Here is a 24,235-nt window from a genome sequence, read left to right as displayed (position 1 = left end):
TTCTTTACCTTTTTCTATTATCTTTGATCTTGTTATCTGATTGCAGCATAGGTGATTCTTATCATACACTGACATGATTAATATATTTTCAAATTTCTGTTTTTATTGTATGAAATGCTGTTGGATCAGAAGGCTTGCTCACTTTTTCAAGGCCACTGTGTCTTATTACAAAGTATGCATTTATATAGCCTGAAGATTTTCTGGAGATCTACCAAGGAAAAAAGAATCTATTTAATTTTTTAACTTGCTGCAATCTAAAAACAATTCTGTTTGTTTGTTTGTTTTCTTTTGAAAAAAGTATGTCTTTCTAAGGCTGAGAATAGCTCCAGGGAATACAATACTGGAGAAAGATATTCAAAAGATAACTTAAAACTTGTTGTAGGTATTACACAGACCTATAAGACCTATAAGAAAGAATAATTTTACTAAAGAGGGGAAAAAAAGTCCTGTTGTTACTCCGGATTGTGCATTATGTTGTTATGCTGCAGAAAGAGATGTGGGGTTTTTTTCCATCTAACCTAGGAGAGTATGTGAATAACCATTTAAATCAAGCACTGACATCTGCATGTGCTTTACTTGGCTTGCTTTTAATCAACAAACTGTCAGCCTATGATATTACTGTAAGTACACAGTTCAAGTGCCAAGAAATTACAGGCCATTTTAAGTCCTGGGTCTGTGCTGGTTAGTGAGTTAATACAAGTGCATCTAAGATGTATGCCTCGTGCCTGAACAGATACAAAGTATGCTTATTTTGGCTGGTGGAAGTACATCCTGGAATGTGTTTTCTGACTTAGAACAGCTTGATGAAAAAAAAAAGACGAAAAGTCAAAAAAAAGGAAAAAAAAGACAAAAAGTTTCTAAATGCCAGTTTGTCTGATTTAAAGGTTATTAACTCACCAAGAATTTAAAAGTAGAATAGTTGCTGGTCTGTGATGGAAAAATATGTATAATAAATACAGGAACAAAAACCTGGGGGGGGAAAAAGAGCAATCAGGAGGAGAGATTTACTGCAGTGTTAGTATTGCATTAGCCTGTGTTTGCTCTCACTTGCCATGAACTCACTGAAGCTGCTGTTCCTTTGATGTGGCTGCAGCAGCTCAGTTGACCCTTTCAGCAGCAGCTCTGCAGGGCAAGCTCTGCTCTGGGCCCTGGGACTTGCTTCCCAAAGGAAGGCAGAGGCCAGCTGGCATGATGGAGTTTGGTTCACTGACTGTAGCATGATGGAAAGCATCCCCATCCACCAGAAAGCTGGGAATGTGAAACCCTGCCGTACCCATCCTTTTCCTTTCTTACAGCTTTTTCCTTCTTTTTCTCTCGTTTTCTTGCTGTTCTGTTCCAGAACAGGGACTTAGCAGGACTTCGGAGAGTAACCCTCAGCACTGCTTCTCCAGCCTTCTTTAGTTGGAGAAAACAAAGCTGGAGAGAAAGAGAGGCTGGTGTCAGGTCATTAGGTACTGATCACCAGAGATGCTGCAGACTCCAGTCTGGCAGTCCCTGTGCTAGCAGTGCTCTTGGAGGAAACTCCACGCTAAGGTGACTGCGAGCAAGGTGGCAAATCTTCAAGGCAAAGCTGCCTTAATTTTGTGCTAGGTCTCTTCAGACACTTGGTCAGCTGCATGGAGTGTGACAAGCAGCATTGGAAGGCCAGGTTGATACCATGACCTGTAGTAACTCTTGTACTCACGGAAGAAATGGTCAGCTGAGAACCAGAGGGCAAACAAAAGTGCTGCTTTGCCATGCTCACCCTCCAGGTTGTAAAAAAACTGTCATGCTCAGCAAGAAATCAGTTTCTGAGCAAACTTTGAGGATGTGAATGTGATACTATATTGATAGGCACATATAGGAAAATGCTAAGTTGCAGAAGAGGGAAGAAGAGATGAAGCCACATTTCCTATTTAGAGAAGAAACACTAAAGTCTCTTAAAATCCTGCTTCCTATAATCCCAATGCATGGTTGAACAGATGCATTTTCTTTCACACTTCCCTGGCTTCTGAGACATCAGATACTATCTGTTGTTAGATGCAGGATGCTAGGCTAGGTATGGCAGTTCTTGTGTTCTCAAGGGATTGCTCTGCCAGGGTTGCCACTGCTCGTCTGCATTCAAAGATGGATTTAAACTGAACTGATAAAGAAAGTAAACTTGTGTAAAGCATACAGTAACTCATTCTGTTAAGGATTTGGCATGGCATTCAAGGGAAACCAATTATGATTTATGTCAATACAGCACAGATAATTTCCCATTGATTGACTGCCAGATCCTTCATAAAATAATGAGTTAGGCCTGATGCCAGTGATTCTTGAGCACCATCAGGCCAGTGTTTCTATTTCATATGCCCTTGACAAGGATTCTCCCAAAGATTTGTGAGTTAAATGAGTTTATAAGTTCTCTTCAAATATGCAGATTCAAACAAACATAAGCTGTAATTCCCTTTCGTGTTAGTGAGGTTTTGAAATGCATGCTCTTGTCTAGGCATTTGGCTACAGGTCTAGCAAAAGTGAGTTTTCATTCATTACTTAAAAACCAAACAAACAATAGGAGTTTCTCTGTTTGCTAAGGATTCCTCTTAGGAGATTAGTGTATGCCCATATTTCAAGTAGTTCTCAGAGAAAAATAACTCATGATCAAGCCTGAAGTTACCTGGAAACAAATGATATGTCTTGAGGACTGATCGATGTGGGGAAATTCCTCTGTGCTTATCTGGAAGAGTCATTTACAAATTTTCTATTGCTGGGGGCCTGACCAATGCCAGTCACTGTGTAGTGTGTGTGTTCATTATTCAAGAGACACAGAACTGAATTTTTCTACCCTAAGGATCAAGAGATGGGGCCTGGCCATGTCTGAACAACTTGTGGTGTGGGATGGGTAAGTGGCTGAATCTCCCTTTTCAAAGGCGTGAGCAGAGTGAAGGCAGCAGAGTGAACTGGTGCTTCTGGAGAGGACATATGCCCTCTGTCTCAGGAGAGTTTGCCATCCCAAACAGAACTTCTCCCTTGAAAGTATCTGCAGCTATTCTGTTCCCTTGCAATAAACTGTCTGGTCATAGACATCTGGTGTGACCACTGCAGTCCTTCTTGTGCTGATTTTGGCTAGGTTGGAGTTAAATTTCTTCCTAAGAGCTGATAAAGGGCTGTGTTTTGGATTTCTGCTGAAGACAGTGCTGATAACACAGAGATGTTTTGGTTATTGCTGAGCACTGTTTACACAGAACCAAGACCTTTCCTGCTTCTCACCCCATCCCACCAGTGAATGAGCTGGCAATGCACAAGAAGTTGGGAGGGGACACAGCCAGGACAGCTGACCCTATCTGACCCGAGGGATACCCCATACAACATGATGTCATGCTCAGTAAATAAGGCATTGGGAAGAAGGAGGGAGGCAGGGATATTCAGAGTGATGGCAATTTTGTACCATTTCCCATGACAAAGCCTGGGTTCCCTGGAGATGGCTGAACACCTGCCTGCCCATGGGAAGTAGTGAAGGAATACCCTGTTTGGTTTGCTTGAGTGTGTAGTTTTTGCTTTACCTATTAAACTGCCTTTATCTCAGCCCATGATTTTTCTCACTCTTATCCTTCCAATTCCCTCCCCAGTCCAAGGCAAAATGAGTGACAGGCTGTGTGGTGCTTTGTTGCCAGCTGGGGCCAAACCCAAGCACTTTCCTATTACTGACAGTCTTCTGTCTTAGGATACTGCCTGTCTTGCCTATGCCCAGCTACATCCGAACATGTTTCCCTGAATGCTGCATATCTATTTAGAGGATCTGTAAACTTGAAGTTACTGCTTTCCAGGCAGAAAATCTAGAAAACCTCTTAAAAACAGCCTTCATCTCCCCTTCTGGGAGAAGAGCAAACCAGTTTGGTGAGGTTCACCTGGAAGCTCACAGCCTCCAGGGAATTTGAGTAGTAGCACAAAAGAAATAAAACCTAGGTATGGTGGGGGAAAAATTAATTTTGAAGGACAAAGCAAAGAGATATCAGCTGGAGGAGACATAGTTTCTAGAAATGAGATAAATCTTACCAAGCTTGGCATTTTTTAGAGGATGGGTAAAGTGAACCAGCTGAAGCTGGAATGAATAAATACATGGAAGGTAAATTAATAAATATATGGGATGTAATGGGAATGTGCAGTGTTTAAAGTTTATGTAAAGTTTAAAGTCTTGTTCTAATGACTGTGTGGTTTTTGGTTAATAAATACTTCTCTCTTTTCAATGGAAGAAGTTTCTTGTGCGCACTTAGATCAAAAGTAGTCTCCCAAATGGAAACCTATTGACAATGGCAGTTATATCCATAGTTCATTATGGATGGAAAAGCAGAGGAGCTGCAGACTTGGATGCTATTTAATAGTAGGTGAGTTACAGATATTTTTTCTCTGAGAGGAAGACTTTGATAAACTCCACTATTAGTGCCACAAGCCTAAAAGCACTGCTCACCTCGTGGCTGTGGGAGAGGTGGATGAGAACATCCATAAATACGGACACTTCCAGCTCTCCTTTCTTTACACACACAGAGGCCAGAGCCAAACAGGCTCCACAGGTGTCCCGGCTCCCAAGCCGAGTTTCACATGATACTTATCCCAGCTGCCCTTCCTGCCGACCCTGGCAGGAAGGGTGAGAACTGGCTGTGTTAACTTGTGTTAGCAAGAACAAGGCTTAGTCCTAAGGAAGCTTTAATGTTTGCCAGAATTTTAGCCATTAACAGCTTGAATCCTTGTGAAACTGCCTGCTCTCTACTTCAGCTGGTATGACATGAGCCTCTAAATTCACAATTCATAATACACAATTCATAGAGGTAGCAATTTCTTCTTTACAGCATAAAGCAGTGAGGAGGGGTGAGACAGACAAGGAAATGTGGTGTAATTCACCATCTTCCATGTACAAAGGTTTCTGATAGATGACCCTTACTCACCCGGACAGCATTCTGTAATTGTTCAGTGTCATTCCAGAAAACACACAAGGTGCTCCCTTTGCATGATAATTTTTCTGGTGAGCACTGAGGCATATCAATTTTTTACTTCATTGAGGTTTCCACAGAGGCTATGACATTTAATGTTCAGCTTTTGCTGCTCATTGCTATGTGGGATATGAACTGAATGTGGCCCTGCAAAATCATCTCTCTTCATAGCACTTCAGCAGATGTAAATAACAGTCTCTTGCTCCAAGTTGTCCATGCATCAACGGTAAGAAAAAATGAGAATTCAGTTCCACCAGACTTGTTCTCATATGCAGACTGCAACAATTCTCTAGAATAATAAATGTTCTCGTCTGTCCCCAGTCCCAGTCAAGAATCCTGTGGGAATACCCTGAGCAGGGTGATAAGATTTGTTCATGCCTTGCTGGCCAGCACATCTGGTTTCTGCTGGAAGAAGAGGCAGGCTGGCTTCCTTCAATGGATGGTTTTTAAACAAAGACTTGCTTCCACCAAGTCACCCAGTGCCTTAGCTGTGGAACTGCTCCTTCAGAGTTGCAGCCTGTCCCATTTGGTGGAGGCTGCAAGGAGGGAGGAGGTTTCTGAAGTACCCTCACCTTATGCCATAAATGATTCTGTGTTTTAAATCCAACATCTTTGACCTGGTAACCAATGTGTGCTGTTGAAGATGTTCCTTCCCTAGGAGACGCCTGGTGGGCTGGGTGCCTGTGCAGAACAAAGTGAAATGTTTCATCTGAACTCAAATGCAATGCACAACATGCAGCAGAACAGTGCTTGGAGCAGAATAAACTGAAATATCTAATGTCAAAGAGGTCACAGCTGGCCATGAGAGAGGTCTTAAGAGAGATGTTACTACACAAGGGCAAATTCAAAAGGTGTCCAAGCAGCCCCACGTTGGTGCAAGCTCTGTTAAAGGCTGCAGGCCATCAAGAGAAGCTGAAGCTGACTGAACATGGCTCTAACTCTGGCTGTGATGTGTTTGGCTCAAAAATTCAGCAAACAAGAGCCAGCTAATGCAGCTCTTCCTCCCTCGCTTTCTCAGGTACAGGAGAGGATCAGCCTCAGTTACCTCACTGACATAAGGTGGGAAATAGGAGTTCTGGAACTTGGCGTTATAAAGCAGTGGACATATGCCGGTTTTCCACTTTTAAATTTTAAATGACTCGTAGAAAAATTTTCCTGGTTTGATTTTCTTAAACATTGTGTGTTTAGCAGCAGCCTAATTTTCATCAAATGTACTGCCTAGGTGCTCTGGGAGTGCTTAGGCAGCCTAGTTTGGAAGCCAAGCAGGTTGTGTGAAGGCCAATTTTCTCCTCTTGCATTAGAGTGACTGTCTAGCTCAGTTTTCCACTGCCAATCCATACAGCAAGGACTACAATTCACTGAATGGATGACCAGCCAGCTCATTAAGAAGTAGTTATTCCATAATTTTGTTCAAACTGACAACAAAATCCATGCAAAGGATCCAAGTGATGACACCCCTGTAGGAAAGCATCTGTACCACCACAAACTCTATGTTTGGATGAGTTAAGGGGTATTTGAAAGTCAAGCTTTTAGATTTCTCTATTGTTTATGAAAATTAAGTTAGGTAATACTAAAATACCTTGAAACTATATTCATTCAGAGGTCCTGTACCACCAAAAATATAGCAAATTATTTTGTCTGAATGAGGGTCAATCCAGAAGTATACGATCTTACTTTTTTCCTTGTAATAAGGTGTAATTTTAAAAATTGAGCTTGATTTTGTATCATCTGTACTAAAACATTGAATAAATCATTGTTCAAGATACCATGTTGTAGGTCAGTTGCAAATGAAACAATTAATATTAACTATGTGTGCCACACTAAACTTTGTTCTGTTTCCTAGTATCACCAAGATGTTTGATAATCTTACCCATTCTCTTTTGCTTGTAATTTTTCGCAGTGTTTGAGAGCCAAGAAGCTTCTGTAGTCATGAAAAACAAGCAAATACAATGCTTCATATTTTTGCACCACCTTTTTCCTTATAGGACACAGTACATCTGTGTTTTTGCTAACTGTTATTTCCTCACCCTCACTGACAATTGTTTTCAAGGGTTCATTTACTTGTACTAGGATGCTTGTACACTGCCTTTGTTTTTTTTTCCTACGTAACTTAAGGCTAAAGAGAGTGAATATTCTAGACACATTCTTTGCTGAAGTGTAGAGGTTATGATGGTTTCAGTTCCAGCTGTAGTATTTTGCCACCTAAGCTGATGCTAGCTGTGGCTTTAACACTGGGAGTGCCTGATCTGGTGATGAAGGAGAGTGCCACTGTTCTTGATTTTCGGAGCCACTTGAGTACACACAGAGAGGACAGTCCCTGAGCAAGGGATGAGAACTGTAAATAAGAACAACTATTAGAGAAGAAGACTGAATAGTTGCTCTTATCATTGCAAGATCATTGCTTATTGTAGGTTTGCTTATATTTGTCAGAGTCTATTTTTAAAGTTCCAGACAATGCAGCTTCCACCTCATCCCTTGGGAAGTTATTCACCAACTAATACATCTTGCCATCTGGAAGTTTTTTCCTGATATTCTCTGTTAATTTTTCCTTTGTTAATACATTTTCTATCAAAAAAACATTAAATCGCTTACAAAATTACAGCTTCTCTGTGGATTATTTGAATCATCAAGATAAACTGAGCAATTATACCTCCTGTACCGAATTCTATATGATGAAATGAACTCCCCATCAAAATTTTAGAATAAAATATGCTGAGTTGGAAGGGACCCATCAGAATTTTAGTGTAGAATCGTAGCATAGCACAGCATAGCATATCCTGAGTTGGACAGGACCCACAAGGATCATCGAGTCCAACTGCTGGCCCTGCACAGGATGTCCCAAAAATCCTATCCTGTGCCTGACAATGCTGTCCAACATTGTTGTTGAGACTGAAGAGATCGATGTCTGAAAGCCCCTCTGCTTTCCCTTGTGACAATGCTGGAGAGCACAATGAGGTCTCCCCTCAGCCTCATCTCCTTCAGACTGAACAAACCAAACGACCTCAGCTGCTCCTCACAAGGTAGTTCTGTATTATATTCATCACAACTGATCTGAAATACAGCTTTGGAACAAATGAAAGAAAAAAAGACCCTAACACCCTGCTGGGAAGTTATACAGAACACGGTGTCCAGCCTGCTGTGCTCTACTCTTTTTCATGTGTGTCAAACTATTTTATCACATTAGGAGAAACCAATTTTTCAGCTACTGGTTTTAAGACATTTAAAAATTAAGGATTGCTGATTGATATTATCATCTTATACTCATGGTGTTATTATCTTAACATGTGGGTGAAAAAATGCCCTTTATCAAAATACTTCTTATCCTATGCTTTTTCTTCTGAGAACATAGTTAATCATTCTGGGCTGTTTGAACCCTGGATAATGTAAACTACTCTCATCTTTCTGCCTGTTTTTCTGCCTGAGTTTTAATGTCCTCTTCCCCTGCTCTTCCCTGGGCACACTGCTTCATGGCCTGCAGTATTAATATAAACTGAAACTGAATCACTGGACATGTTCTAACTGGAATCAAAGGTGCAATGTGAGTGTTGTTGCAGGGTGAGCCCATGGAGAGCTCTGTTGCTTGCATGAAGCTGAGATCTTTGAAATATGAGGCTGGAGGGAATTAGGTGATTGTCACAATTACCTTATTTATTAAATCCCTTCTGCCATTGCTCAGGGAAGATGGGATTCTAGTGTCAAAAAATGGCTTTGCAATAGATAAACTGAAGATTGAAGGGATGTGTATTCTGAACAAATTCAAGCGTAGAAAAGTATTGCCAACCTATATCTCTGCTTGATAAATGTCAACCTATGATGCTTATTAACTTATCCTACCAAAAAGAAGGTGGATAATGAAATTTGAGTTGCCATAATTTGATAAATCCTTTAAGGACCTGGGATATTTAATCAGTAGGTCTTAATTGACAATCAGCAGTGCCCATTTCCAGGAAAAATAAATGGAAATAGACTGATAAAAATAGAAATTATCCACAAAAAAAGAGATGCACCTAATGTGTGAATCAAATTGTTTGGGAGTCTAAATAAGAGAGGGAAAGAAGGAGGAGATGGTTACTTTGCCTTTGCTGAGAGCCTAAAGTGGAACAAACAGATTTGCGAAAGGACCAGTACAATTTGCTTTTGAGATATGACCGAAGTTCAGAGTATTTAGCAAATCAGATGATTCTACTGCATTTTGGTAAAGTCATCTGGACATAATGAATGCAAAGATATTCACGTTTCCCATGTCCTTGTGGGAGCTGCAGGTCCCAAAGATATGCTCAGAAAGAGTATGGCAGGAGAGCATGCCTGTGTGTGCATGCTGCCTTCTGCCCACCTTGATGGCCACCAAAGCCAGGGAGAGGAATACAGTGATGAACCAGGGCTTTGAGGATAAGACAAAAGGGAGAGAAATGCCTGGATTATTCCTCTGTTTGTTTCATGTTCAAAAAGCTTTTAATGCTCATTTTATCCGGTAAATCCTGCAGACAAAACTTCTGATAGGGCAAAACACAATTGTTCTCTGAAATGAAAAGAGTCTTTCCCCACTGATGCAGCAGTACTTTCCTGTAATTTCTCTTCAGAGAATTACAGAGACTTCTCAGCCTTTCTCACACACAAATCAGGAGCATATCCTTTGTGTCTAGTACCCAAATTAACACCAGTGTGCTTGGGACTGGAATCTGACGTGCTGTCTTGATTTGGCAGTGGGCCGGAGAGACTCATGATTTAGGAGCTGTTGTACAAAATAGCTTGAAGAAAACAAGAATACTTGTTCCAAAAGAAGGATGGTTATTCCCGAGAGAAATTATGATATTTCATGAAGCTAAATCAAAAGCTAGAGAAACATGTGTCAAAAATGTCCAGGCCTATGAGTAAAGTTGAAGCATATTCTTGCAAGGCTATTTGGTACATTTATCCACAAACTTGGCTGACACTAAAAATAGTCAAAAAACCCAACACATGCAATATGATGTTTATCACAATTCAAACTACTCAATATTCTTGTGTCAAGTTACCACTAGAAATGTCAACATGTCTCAAAGGCTGAATCAGGAGATTTTCGACCACAATTGAGTGGTAAAGATTAGAGATTTATTATTGGACTGGATTGAAATTTGACACATTACATCATAGATCTGCACATTATTGCAACAAAGATGTTTTCTTTGAATACTATCTTAAAAAAGCAACTGAGAGAAGTGAATCTGTAATATAAACTGTCTGGTTGGTTATATAAATTGTGTTCCTTGTCTGTTTGATTCTGTTTGATTTATGCAGCTCTTTGTATAGCTCCAGGTTCATGTTTTGTCCCAGCCACTTAGCTGTGGTTGAAGGGGAAATGAACAGGCTGCCTCACAGGAGCTAGAACTATCACAGGGCTGCTCTGACCTGGGCTCTGTACCCAGGTCCTCAAAATATAACTGAAAGGGAGTGAGAGGATTCAATAAAACCTTGGCCCTTTTGACTTACAACCCAGGGAGGACAAAGGAGGAAAAAAAATTATCACAGCACATTTTATACAGTATGGGGTTTGTTTTTTTTTTTTTTTTTGTTTGTTTGTTTGTTTATTTTTTTTTTTCTAAAGGATTCCCTATCATTAAGGAAACTCTGGTGTCTGTGTCAGAGAGCATCAATATACACTCAATTCTGCTGTAGAGCTGTCTAACCCAATCTAACTTGGGATCAGTAGTGAAGTGGTGCCAATGGCATAAGATCCTGGGGAGAGGAGGGTGCAAAACGCTGCCTTCCTGTGCCTATGGGTATATTCAATGTTCAGAGAGGAGCACTGAACGTGGCAACTGAATGTGTATGAGCCACAGGTAGGGACAATGGCCTGTCATTGCCATAGATATTTGGGTTCTGTTAACAGAACAAGTCAGAACATTATTTTATCCTGGGAATCAGTTAGGACAAGTTATGTAAAAAAGCAATGTTCCCTTAAAGCTGATGGTTCCATAAGTACATCCAGCTTTGTCCTTGGTATTGTCCATGGCAGGGACTGCACTGACCACTCAGTCCTTTCTCCATATTGTCTATGGCTCTGTGGCTCAAGCTTTTCCCCCTGGTGAACCAGCCCTTCCTCAGCCTTTCACCCTGTTGTTCTGGGAGCTTCACTTCCCAGAGGAGATTCTCGATCTTGAAGAATGCTGTTGAGCATGACTAGATACCTGGTGGACCTCTCCAGCATGGCTCATACTCTTCACACAATGCCATTGTTACTCTCTACTAATCACTGGTGAGTACAACCCTTGACAGGCTTTGTTTGTGCTCATACTTGGATAAGTCTGTTTTTTCAGTGCCAAAAAAATGCTCCACAAAGGGAAAAACATGAGCAAGTTAGAAAAAAACCAAAAAATGTCTAATGAAGAAGGATGATCCTGTTGTGCACTGTCTTTTGACATTTTTCCAAAATTTAGAGACCGTAGGAGTACCCAAAAAGGAAAAATAAACTTATTCCCCAGCAAATGTCTTTCTTCACAAGGGGTTCAGAGTTGATTACAAGCATATGCACATGCATACACACAACTATTCCACCTGTGGAAGGAGACAATTTCTGACAAAGCTGTTGCTCACAAGCCAATAGTGAGAATTAAGAGTCCAGTTGTGGTGCAGCTGGTTGCTGCCAGGAAGAAGCTGGCCCTGGGGCACTGGGCTGTCCTAGAGATAATCACTATTAGGTTCTGGCATGGGCATGGCAACAAACAGGAATGATTGTGCAGACCTGCTTCCAGTTCAGACCCACTAGAAAAGAACTCCTCTAGATGATACTCATGGCTTCAGCTGAATATGGTCTTAAAATAAGGACCTGTTGTTGAAGGTGTGTTTGGGGAGTCTAGCCTTTTCTTCACCAGGAACTGGGCTATCAAGCTTGGCATCATTAGATTTTCCCCAGTTGTATTGGATGAGCCATTACAGCCCAATGTATACAGCTTTTTCTTGTAAACTTGCTTATGGATCTGTTAAAACTTCTCAGAAAACATCATCCCTCTTTATATGTACCATCACAAATTGGATCCAAAAGATGTGTCAAGAGAACAATAACTGCATATCATTGCCTGATACTCAATAACATTTTGTGTGCTGTTGAAGAGGCACATAGCAGATGCTTGCCTCAGCATCACTGACAAAGGATGTGCTGAATGCGAGGGCTTTCCAGATGTGTGGGTGTTTTATGACAGAATAAAAGTGACAGTCATCTACATACACATATTTCCCTTAAAAAATCCACTAAGAGACCAGCAATGAATGCAAACAACCCCTGAACTGTGCCATCAGAATATTATGTATCAGATTGTTTCCTTCTATCAGATACATTTGCACAGGATTTTAGGCAAGACTTCTGCTTCATTGTGGATTTGAAATAAAGGCAAGAAGGGGAGCTTTGCCCAGCAGAAATACTCAATGCTTTTGCATCACTCCTTTCCTGATTAAACCATTTTATTTTAAACAATGGCTCCTGCTCACAGGAAAGACTTCCCAAAGTTTGGGAAGCAGATATCCTGAAATAATTTCTACAATGTGGAGTAGGTATTTTCCTACTCCCCAATTACACAAACTGTTAATGGGTAATTGGAGGCAGGCTAAGTGCTAAAATCTGGTACCATTACATTGAATGACACTCTATAAAATAACATCTGTCCGTGTGTAACATGGCCTTAATTCCCAGCACACTGACAATCTGTAATGAAAACAGCATGCTGTAAGCACTGAACATATATATATATATTAAAATAAAAAGAAGTACAAATAGAGTGCTTTTCTGATAGAATTCAAGTAGGAAAAAGGCAGGCCTATTTATTATCTTCCTGTAGTTTATAATTTTACTTTGTAAAGTGCATTTATATATTTGTCTTTCTATTTCTCTACAGCATACATATATACATGCACACATAAATGTATGAAAGCATAAATATTTATGTGTGTATATATATATATATATATATATATAAACACAAATATGTTTAAATAGAGTTTCATAAAAAAATTAAATACTAATCATATATTAAAGTCAGTGCAAAGATTCCAACTGGATTTACAGCTGGAATCAAGATGAGGCTGTAACAAGCTCTAAATCTGCATACCATTCTTCTGTAATGCTGTCCCAGATCACAATATTACCTTTGCTTTGCTTCTTCCTCCTCCTAGGAGTTAAAGGTTCTTGATGTTAGATGGGTCACATGCAAGGTAAAAACAATTTTGTGTGAGTGTCTCATTACAGTGTATTTTATGTTTACAGATGATGTCACAAACTGTTTGCAGTTAAACTGATCTCAGTCAGGGAAACCCAGCCTCTGGTGTGTGAAATACCAGCTTCCACAGCTGACTGAGACAATCCATTCAGAGATGGGGATTTTAGGACTCAAGAGCTGAAACTGCAGAACTGATGAACCAGTGATGAAATTTAATCTCGACCGTCAGACCATTTTCAACGTTGAAGCTTAGCTTTGTGTTTTTCTTTTTAATCACATTTCATTTATGTAAGATAAGCTTACTAAAAATGTTAGTACATGCTCATAAAAATAGCTATCATTTTTGATTTCTATGCCAAAGGACAAGAGTAATGTCTCAATATAATCCCATATGATGTATCTTTATTTCTCTAAGGTGTGCCTTAATAATTAGTACAGCATTATCTTACCAATTAGTAAAACATTATCCAATAAGTATATCAGCTCTGACACATCCAGGTAACATTTGAATAGATATATATTTGCAGTTACATTCATATTTACCACAAAGTCATGTTTTTTGGCATGAACAAAAAATGGAAATATTGATATGTGCTCAGTGTTAAGAAAAAGTTTTAGCAATGTATAAAACTACTTGCTGCTGAGAAAAGTTCATTATACAGAACCATTATATTAGTCCTGGAATAACAAATAAATTATAACAGAAAAACAACCCCAAAAGGAAACGTAAAACCCCTCCATAAAATAAAAGAAGAATGAATAAATGATGGAAAGAAAGACATGCTGTAGTGGTATTTCTTTGTTTTCTGTAGAAAAACTATAATTTCTTAACATAAACTGATTAAAGTGGGATTTTCCCTCTAAGGTGTTTTGGAAAAGTCTAATTTTTCCTGGTAAGGGTGCTGAAACTTATTATTCAATATAATTTTATACAGAATGTTTGACACCTTCTGCACATATCTATTCTAGGGAAGAAAAATGTGTTTTGTCAGGTAAGAAGTTTTTCCTAGTTGAAGAAGTTCTGTGAAAACATGAGCCTTAGGTAGCAGCATCCCAGACTTGGTGACAAAATTGTGTGTTTTTTCTGTCCTCACACACATGAGTTACATGGCAGCCATTAATCTGGTGATTATATGTTGTTTTTCTCCGTGGGTTTCCTATTCTTCAGGACTCAGCTGCATTTCTAAAGCACATGCTAACATAAGGGCAAGGTAGTGCTTAAGCATCTCCTTCTGGAATTTTGGATGAGGCAGGGATTTCTGCACATGCCGTTGTAGGGTTTTTGTACATTTGTTTTTGGGAACAAGCACAATCTTACTCCTCTCACTTTTAGATTCCAAATTGCTTTGTAATGCAGGAACTGGTGAAGGGAATGATTCTCTTTTGCAGTCACTGGCATGGCTCTTCAAGGAAAACTTAAGCAGTCCTTATAAAAAGAGATATACAGGCAGTGTAACCACAGCAGGGAATGAGAGTGTCTGTGCTCCATCATAAACAATGCAGGTCCTATCGAGTTTTTATCATTTTGAGACCTCAGAGATTGTCTTTGCTTGTGATGGTTAGTTTGCAAAGGTACATCATGTTGCCATGCAGACTACTATGAGACAGAAAGAGAAAATTCTCCATCAGGTCATGCTCACCCACATATTCCAAATTGTTCCTGTAAAAAAGTCAACAGCAATGAGTCTTTCAGTAATCTCTAATGTGATTCTGCTTTATCTTTTCACTTGGAAAACCCTGTTTGCTTCATGTTTGCAAGTTATAAAAATGATATTCTATATTTGCTCAGATTTCTGATACACATTTGTTATTTTCCCCCATATATTACAAAGAGAAATCCTTTGATTGAAAGGACTCTGCTTGTTCTGCTTTTCATTTTCTTTAAACTGCTATTTCCACTCTCATAATGTTTTTCAGGAAAATAAAATTAATTTTATTTTATCAGTTCCCAGAGAGTTCAGTACGGGCAAAAAAATAGCAAAAGCATAAATTGTCTGGATTTATATCCCGTCACTGCTTAAGTCCTAGTGCTTGAGCCTGGAGAAAAGATGGAGTTAAAATTGGAAAATCCAAACCAGACCATTGTCCCGACTCAGCTGCTTTGACCACTTCAGATATTTGGGATTATAGGGAAAAAAAAAAGAAAAATGATCAGTTTCACAATGACAAGGCAAACCCCAGCAAATTTAGCAATATGTTGACAGAGTAGTGCCTTGTTGCTATATGTGTGGGTAAGTAGGTGTCCAAGAACAATTTGTCTGCAACACACAAACAGGCTAGTGTGGCTGTAGTTGACACCAAGATTACCCTGGGGAATGATGTGCCTATTAGCTGGAGGCAGAATATCATAAACGTGAAGGCATTTCTCACAATGATGTGGAATGATCAGTGTGAGCCCCCTGGAGACCCCTGGAGCATAGATGTGGAAGAGGAAGGAGGAGGAGGAAGAACTCTGGGGAAGAATGTAGGCAGTGATAAATACAGCCTATCTGTACTTATCTCCCAAGCGGGCACGTGTGTTTCTGTGTGACAGAGAGTAGGGAAGACAGGGATCTCTACCTTAATGTGTTATGGAAGATGCACTGAAGTTTTAAGACACATAGGGGAATCAGAAAGGAAAGGAAAGTGTTATTTAATTACTCAGAGGCTCAGTGGAAGAACTTAATTACTCTGAGACTCAGGGACAAGTAAATGACTGAGGGCTCAGAGGATGTGCCAGTGAGCACCATACAAATGATCAGGGAGACAGACAGGATTTCACTGAGGTTTCAGAAACCAGGTCCTTCTCCTGCTTGCCTGGGGTTCTGGGCAGAGCCAACACCTCTCATATCCTGAGGTCTGAAGCACAACATCAGCAGAGTCCTGGTGTGGGCACTGGCTGACAATCCAGGCTAACACCCACGTGTTGACAGCAGTTTGCTTTTGGGATTCAGAGGTGAAGCTCAACTCCCTGAAAGACTGTGCAGAATAATATGTTATGACTTTATTTGCTAGATGTTGTGTGCAATCTTCAGGGAAAAGCTGATAGTGCCTTTCTTCACTAATTTATGTTGCATGGAAAAAAACATTTACCTAAAGCATGTTTGTGTTCTACCTGTTACTCTAGAACTGCCAGAAATGTCAAGTCTGATCTTCCATGTTTTCAGAGTAGGGGATGATTTAGTTGCGACAAGTGCAGCACTTAGGGATTTTAAACTGTGTTGAAAGAACAATGTATATCAAAACTTATAGTTTCCCAAATATTAAAAAAAAACCAGCCAAGCAACCAACAACAAAAAAAATCCCTACCACAAAATCAAGACAAAGGATTTTGGAATATGTATTTTCTATCTCAATAAAATTTCACTTCTTCAGTTTGTTTATCATGTGAGCATCACTACTGTTATTCAAATAGAAGCTGAGAGAGTGAATTTTGAAGAGGGAAAACCAGTGAAAATAAGTTTTTTGCATGTAAAGGTGTCAAGCATTATTTTTGGTGGCTGCCAAGCACCACAAGTTCACATTTTTCCCTCTTTTTTATTAGTTCACCTCAAAATGAAATTCCAGAACTCCTGCCTTCCTTTATAGAGTTGTCCAGATTTGACAGTCATATTTTAAAGATTTCTTTCTACATTATTTTCATAATTCCTTAATTTAACTTGAGTGCTGAATTCTTTTTAAGGCAGTCATTTTGTTGCCTGCAAGGCTGGATTTGCTTTCTTGGTCATAATACTTCAACCTAATTTTGCAGATAATTTGTCTTCATGGTGTCAAATCTGTCTTCTTCTGATTGGCTGTTTTTAAAAAAAACATTGCTTTGATTCTTGCTGATATGTTTCTTGGTCATTCTCAGATTTTTGCTTTTTTAAAAAATCAATTCCTAGCTGCAAAATGAGAAACTTAAAGACTCTTATATTTCCCCAGCCATAGGTCCTCCTTGGAAATTAATTAGATGGAATAATGTCCATCATTAATCGGCTTACTGCAAATTTAACTCCCTTTAACTCTATTTAGTGGACTATCAACAGTCCCTGTTTTGCTCATTAAGCAGTGGGGTGTCCTTAACTGACATGAAACCTTGTCCCTGGGATCCTGTAATAATACAGTCTTCCTGCTTGGAAAGAGCACTTCCCTTCTCTTTGCCTTGAATGCAGCATGAATGGATGTGTGTCTGCAGTGTAACAGTGGGCAAGGCAACCACTGGGTTTTGATTTGTTTTGACACACAGGAAAAGCAGGAAATGCAGAAAACCAGGGCTCAATGAGCTACATTCAGCAAAGACTCCCTGGTTCTGCAGGCACATGACCAAAGTTGCTAAGAAAGAGAACACTCCAGGTATTGTATGATCTTAAAAAAGCAACTTACTTGTTTTGAAAGAGCGTCATATCTTTCCAGGAGACCAGCTAAGCTAAGCACCCACGTGCATGAGGTGAAGTTGATTTTGACTGGCCAAAGCCCTTCATCTTGAACCCTCTTAGAGCATTTCCAGGGAAAACCTGATGCACAGTCTTATGGCTGTGGACAAAGCTCAAGAATCCTCCCTCTTCTCTCTTCCTGTCTCTGTGCCACTGTCCTTTCCCTGCAACAGCAACCTTCACTCCCCACAGATGGAGCTTTGCTGGTCCTTCCAGCAGGGGACACAAATGTTTCATGGAGAAGTGGTGGCTTTGGTGGGTTTTAGCAACGGCCATATCTGGAAATCCTAAAAAGCTGATAAATGTTAGAGTAAATTACCATTTGCATAGAAAACTAGCTTAAATAATGTAAGGAATGGTTTGGTTGGGTGGGTTAATTGTTATAAAGGGCTGAGTGTATCACGTGTGTGACAGGGGCTACCACACCCTGGATGTGCAGTGCTGTCAGAAACAAACCCGAGCAGAACACTGTATTCTGGCCTGTAACTCCCTCTGAATGAGAATGATGGGGCCCAAAAAGGGCACTGGTCTGCAGTGGAGACCACTGGCACAGCCTATGCTTGGAGCAGCTGGTGTGTGCTGCAGACTCCTGCTGGGGTCCCACACTCTGCCATTAGCTGGAGGTCTTGCACCATGGAACCTGAAATGGCAACACTGCAAAGCCTGCAGTGCTCATTTGAAGCTGGATGAATTCAGTTTGAAGTCTGTTTTAGGCTGATGGAGCAGCATAAAATGACTGTGCCATGGGCCAGGATCAAGGGCGAGCTTGCACTCCTGGTTAGGAGATGCCTGTGTAACCTGCCCCACTTGAGTGCCTAAAAATAGTGCTTTCTTATTCAAAATGAATAACTTTCCTTCTGCAAATTGCTATGCCAGGAAAGTACATTAATGGATGTTGACTAATCTTTTGTTGAATAATAAGATATTTTTAATGAGAATAATTAAATAAACAAGCAAACAAAAAAAGGGGAAAAAAGAAACTCCAAATTTCCCGCTCTTATTATTCAAAGCTAAAAACCTATCTGTGTAAAAACTTTCATCTGAATTATCCCAGTTGGAATGTTGGAATATTTCAAGATCCCTTCCCATTTTCAGTCTGAGACACTTCTGTATTTTGCTCCATTTGGGAAAAAGGGTGAGGAATAGCAGTTTTTGTAGGAATTTGCAGATCAGGCCCCACTATTGGTGATTAATTACCAAAAGATTATAAACTCCTTGCAAGACAGCTTAGCTACTCTATTCCTTAATCTCTGTCGTCTTTGCTTGTCACTTTGTCTTTAACCTCTAGAAGGACAAGCAGCAGGAGGCTGATTTATGCTCTTAAAGTGATTTACTTTCTTTTGCCCTGTCACACAGACTTTATCTGATTTGTTACTTAGTCTTCTAAACAAGTCCAGGCAGGGCTTTCTGAGGTAAACATGAATGGCATGCTCATAGAAACAAGGGTCAAACACTTGCTACCAAAAAATCTCCTAGTCATATAAAATTAAAGAGTGAGGGGAAAGTAAAAGCCATGAATAACTTCAGAGTAGACTGCAAGACAGAGCATGCAGCTGTCCTGAAGGAAAAGTTGCTGGTGTTCCATCTAAGAGTAAGATGCCTCTGACAAATCACACATCACACTGGATGCCACATCTGTGTCCAGACTGCAACAAACCCCTTTTCCACCACACACTGAGATTATGTGGCAGGCATTTATGGAGTGAAGGATCATCTGTGAATGGAAGGGGAAGGCTTGCATTGCCCCATGACTTCTTCAAGCTCCCCAGGAGTGGTGGGAAGCTCCAAAGCAGGGTGGGGCTGGGCTGAAGTGCCATTAAAAATAAGGTCCCTCAAGAGAGACTGCAAGTGAGTTTGAGCAGAACAACTCTAGGTCATCCAACCTGGCCAGCACTGGGTCAAAGTCTGGGCTCAGTCCTGAGCTGGATGGTCAGTGAGACAGAACACGGGCCCTGAGCTACGTGGTGAGAACAGAATTGTTTCCTCCTGAGAAGAAACATGCATTTGTCTACTATAACCTCACTAGAATAAATTCTACTTCCTTTGTACTCCAACGAGAGTAAGATCTAGTGTGCATGTGTTGCTAGAGCAAGCTGACTTTGTACCCTGCTACTCAGCAGACCTTGGGGCTGGCATAAGGAAGGTGGAGAGCAACCCTCATTAGGATTTCACTGGGGTATAAAGTGCTTTATAACACTGTATAAGATGAGAAAGAATTCAGGAACTTTGGTAATGGTTCTCCAAGAGTTAGGAAGACTTGGATGTGGAGGAGACCTTGAAAACATGCAACCCATTACCTGGATATATGGAACCTCGTTTTTCAGCTCTCAGAGTGGGATTAATGGGATAGAGTGGCAGTGAAAAACAAAAACTGTCATTAAAGGAAATATAGGAGTATTACCTTGCTGCCATGGTACTATTTCACAGGCATTTAGTTATCCATTGACCTGCACAGAGAAGCAAAATCACTTAGGGCTGGCTCCAAATGATACTGGCCTTACAGCAGAATGTCACTAGTAAAACATGAAATGGACATCAGGTCGGTTCCCTTGGCTACCTGAATGACATGGTTTCTGGGAGCTATGGGAGGCTTTTCTGAGAACCTGAAATATCCATCTTGAGGGATGACTGTTTAAAAAAGTTTCTGATCCCTATAAAAAGATAGATCATAGGAACTTAAAGTTGAACAAGAAAAAATAATTATTACAAGAAGCTGAAGTACTAAGTAGGCTTGATTTTTCATTTCTATAAAGACAGTGAGGTCTTCAGATATATTTCTTTAGACATTCACAGCCAATTTCCATTACATTAACCAGAATCTCCAGGGCTGTGTCTGTAGATTTTGATCTGTTAAGCTCTGAATAGAACTTTTTTGAATGCTGACTAAAACCTCTTGAAATATGAAATTGATTTAAGGAAATCCTACTTCTCGGAAGAATAGTAATAATAGGTGCTGAGGTTCCTTGTCTATTAAGCAGTCTTTGCCTTTGCTGCTACATTTATTACAGTCATCTTGTGAAATTCTGCAGTATTGTCACCACCTACTCAGAACAAAACCTGTCTTTTAAAACCTCTTCAAATGCAATTAAACGACACAGTGGTCTCTCTCACTGGAAAGACAAGGTTTTTTTCAAATATTCCCGTATTGCTGCTAGTCAAAACATAGCTCTGGAAATTAGCAGTGCTTCTAATCTTACCAGAGATAAGATGCTCTGTTGAACTATCCTGCTCTTCAGTAAATACGACTTTGATACTATTGTGCCACTGAGCTGACTGTCAATAAACAGCAAATTATGCATTGTATTGTAGTGCTATGTGAGCGAAACAAATTTTTACAAAAGAACTTAATTCAGACAGATTTTTCAAAGCTTTTTTATACATAAGTTCTCTTGCATTGAAAAATGAAGGAAAACAGTATATGAACAAATCACTGGTTAAACTTTTAAACTTGCAATATATTTAGTAATTTTAGGGAGACAGACAAAGGTAAGGAAGTGAGAAAGAGCTTCTTTTCCTTAAATTAACCCTTACTTTGACATATTTCAGCAGTGTCTGCTACACGGCAGAGCATGAAGACTACACAGAGACTTTTAGTGACATTTACTCCTGTCATCCCTGCAAACTGACTTGCATGTGTATAAGTCAGAAATATTACAAAAGAAGACCTAATGAAAAGGATCCTGGATTCTAAAGGTTGCAGATACTTCTGGGTTTAAAATTCCCCAAGTATTTTTGTTAAAGGCTTTGACATAATCCTGTCTGGCTTTGCTGTGTGGAGAGTGGATCAAAGGTGCAGGCATATTAGACTCCTCTGAATTTCGACCCTCCTGGGGATTAGTTTCCTAGGGATATCCTAAAAGTTTTCCTCTAATGCAAACACAACATCAGAGAAGATGTTCTCATGGACTGAAAGTTTAAATTCTCAGTTTATACAAGCACACTTTAAAGAGTCAGTTCTTTCGAGTGCAGTGTGCAGTAGCTTAGGTTAAACACGTCTCCCTTGTTATCATTACCAAATGCACATTACACTAAACAAATTGTCGTGCTAGACAGAAAGAGTATTTGAATTTCTTTAAGAGATAAAATGAAGATAAATCATATTCAAACATCTATAATGCCTCCATTTGTCCTTCAATGCACACCAAAAAGTGCTTCTATGAAATTTTACACGGGTTGCTAGTTGTACTGGATGGATCAGCCATTACCATTGTTATGCACAGTGGGGAAAGCAAACATGCATAATATATGGTAAAAAATGGACAGCAGATGAAAATAATAAAAAAAATCAGAAAATAATTCTGTATACTTTCACAGTGAGATTTCTGCTTCAATGGTATATTCTAATGATACCATAAAAACTGTGCAAGTGGTTCTGAGGAAATTTTTTCAGTTTTTTCTTTTTAATAACACCATGCCAAGGAACTGTACAGACAATTCACAGGCTGCACAGTAGGTTTCTGAAGTCAGGGTAGCAATCCATTTTTCTGGGTGCTCTCTTGTTAGGTGTGGTGTTTTTTCCCCATGACAAGTCAGTTTACATTATTCTACATGGTTTATTGTTTATGAGAGGTTTTTTCACAATCTACTGCACTTTTAGGATTTTATTATAAGGAAGTGTTAAAGAACATCTTTCAGGTACATCAAGAGACACCTGACTCCTTGAGCTGGGAGGGCTGATCCTGGGAGACACTGAGTGCTTCTAATGCTGCTGAAGCCCTTCTGCTCCTGCTCAGCTTGATAGCCAAAGAGAGGGATCCACACATCAGGTTTTTAAAAATTACTAGGGAGATGTGGCCAGATGTGACCATCATTTATCCCCTTGATCATGTCACATTGACTTCATGATACTAGTTCTGTGAATAATTACTTGACAGGATAAATGAAGTTTTAACAGATTATTAGGAAACTATCCTTGCAAAGGTTTTTCTCAGAGAAAAGTCTTGATTATCACACAAACTGTCAGTACAACTCAGGCTGAAGATATTTTGAGTCTAAAAAAAAGATGTTAAATCATTATTATATGCATTATATAATTATATCATGATATTATCATTATTTATAAAGCCTTTTGATAATTTAACTATAAAATAAACATATGGCATGCAGTGTACACCCACTATGGATGTTACAAAATTATATAAAATCAATGTAAACATGAAAAATGAAACCAGAAAATTTTTTGGAAGTGCTGAATGAAACTTGAGGTAATTTGAAATGGAAACTTATGCTACACTGGTATTATTTCTGTAATTCGCTTCAGTTTGGATTTTTTTTTTTCAAAATATTACTGTTTACAATAAATACAAAGCTCTGAGTTTTGGCTAGTTCTGTTCTCAAGCTGGTCAACAAGACTTTTGTGATACTGTCAAGTGGGGACTGTTTGGCTAGAGAGGCTGTTAAAAAATACTGGGATAAGATGAAGAGATTTAACAGGAGGCAGGGGACCGTCTGCACTGGGACAAGTGATGAATAGACTTGGAAGAAAGAGGGTGGAAGAGCAGGGTCAGAAGGACAGCTGTGACCTTGCCATGTCCCTGAGGTATCAGCACCAGCACAGGCTGCTGGGGCAAGTGGCAGGTGAACCAAATGGACCCTGTTGCAGTCTGCCTCTCCACAACGACGGGAGTGGGAACTGGGGATTAACTCTGTCTTGGTAAAAGTCAATTTTATTAATCTCTTCTTCCTCCTGAAGCAGATGGGAAGCCTGTTGTTGACATAATTGAAAACAAATACTTTGTCTAAAGGATGTCCTGATGAGATTTTTTTAGTCTATTCCCTTTTCTGTGCCCCTGAAATGCTAGAGTGTGTCACCAATGACCAAGGTTTTGTCATCTCAAGGAAGTGTGATTACCTAGGTTTTCTTTGAGGTGACATTTAGACGACTTCTTCTATAGCTTTCACAGCACAGTAAATGTGTCTGAGAGTCAGAAATGTCATCAGTTTTCTTTGGTGAAATACAAAGGAGGAGAAAACACAGCTCTGTGGCAATATTGTCTGTGTATGCACTTTTTAAACACAGTATATTTGTGACTTCAGTACTCAGTCCTTTGTTACAGTTAAAGATCATCTGAGCTTTTCAAATTATTTTTTTCTCCTTAAAATGCTATTGTTATTTTTCTTCTTACAGTGACCAGAATCATGGATTTCATTACAGGCCACTGTATGAATTATCTTCTTTGCCCCATCCTGTATTATTAAAACATCATTCTAAAAATGATGCACTGAATCTATTTCTCCATATAGTCTCCATATTTATCATACAACTGTTTTAACACAAATATTTTCTTTATTATTTGCAATTTTCTTTAGTATTTGTAATTTCTCACTTTCACCTATTTCCTCGATATTTCTTATTTAGTTTTATTTCATTATTAGCCTGATTTTCAGTATTGCTTTCTTAGAAATTAATACATTTTTCTAATACATTTGATACTATTTTAATTCTTCCTTCTTGAAGATTCATACCTTGTTTGGATTCATTGGTTTGATGAGAGCTCATACATACTGAAGTTAAAAAAGAAATTGAAGTACCAGAAATTTTTTATTCTTGCCAATGCTGCTTAATATACTTTTGTTCTTCCATAATTGCCATTTGTAATTATCTAACCCTCAAACTTAAAGAAATTGTCAATTAACTTAATAATTTCACTGTTCAATTATTTTTAAATACAGTAGGTGGCCTATAAATCTAGTGGTCTATAAT

This window comes from Sturnus vulgaris, chromosome 3 (assembly GCF_052056855.1).
Source record: "Sturnus vulgaris isolate bStuVul1 chromosome 3, bStuVul1.hap1, whole genome shotgun sequence".
In the NCBI taxonomy this organism is placed as follows: Eukaryota; Metazoa; Chordata; class Aves; order Passeriformes; family Sturnidae; genus Sturnus; species Sturnus vulgaris.
The sequence above is the reverse complement of the archived record's forward strand: the minus strand, read 5'-3'. Positions refer to the sequence as shown.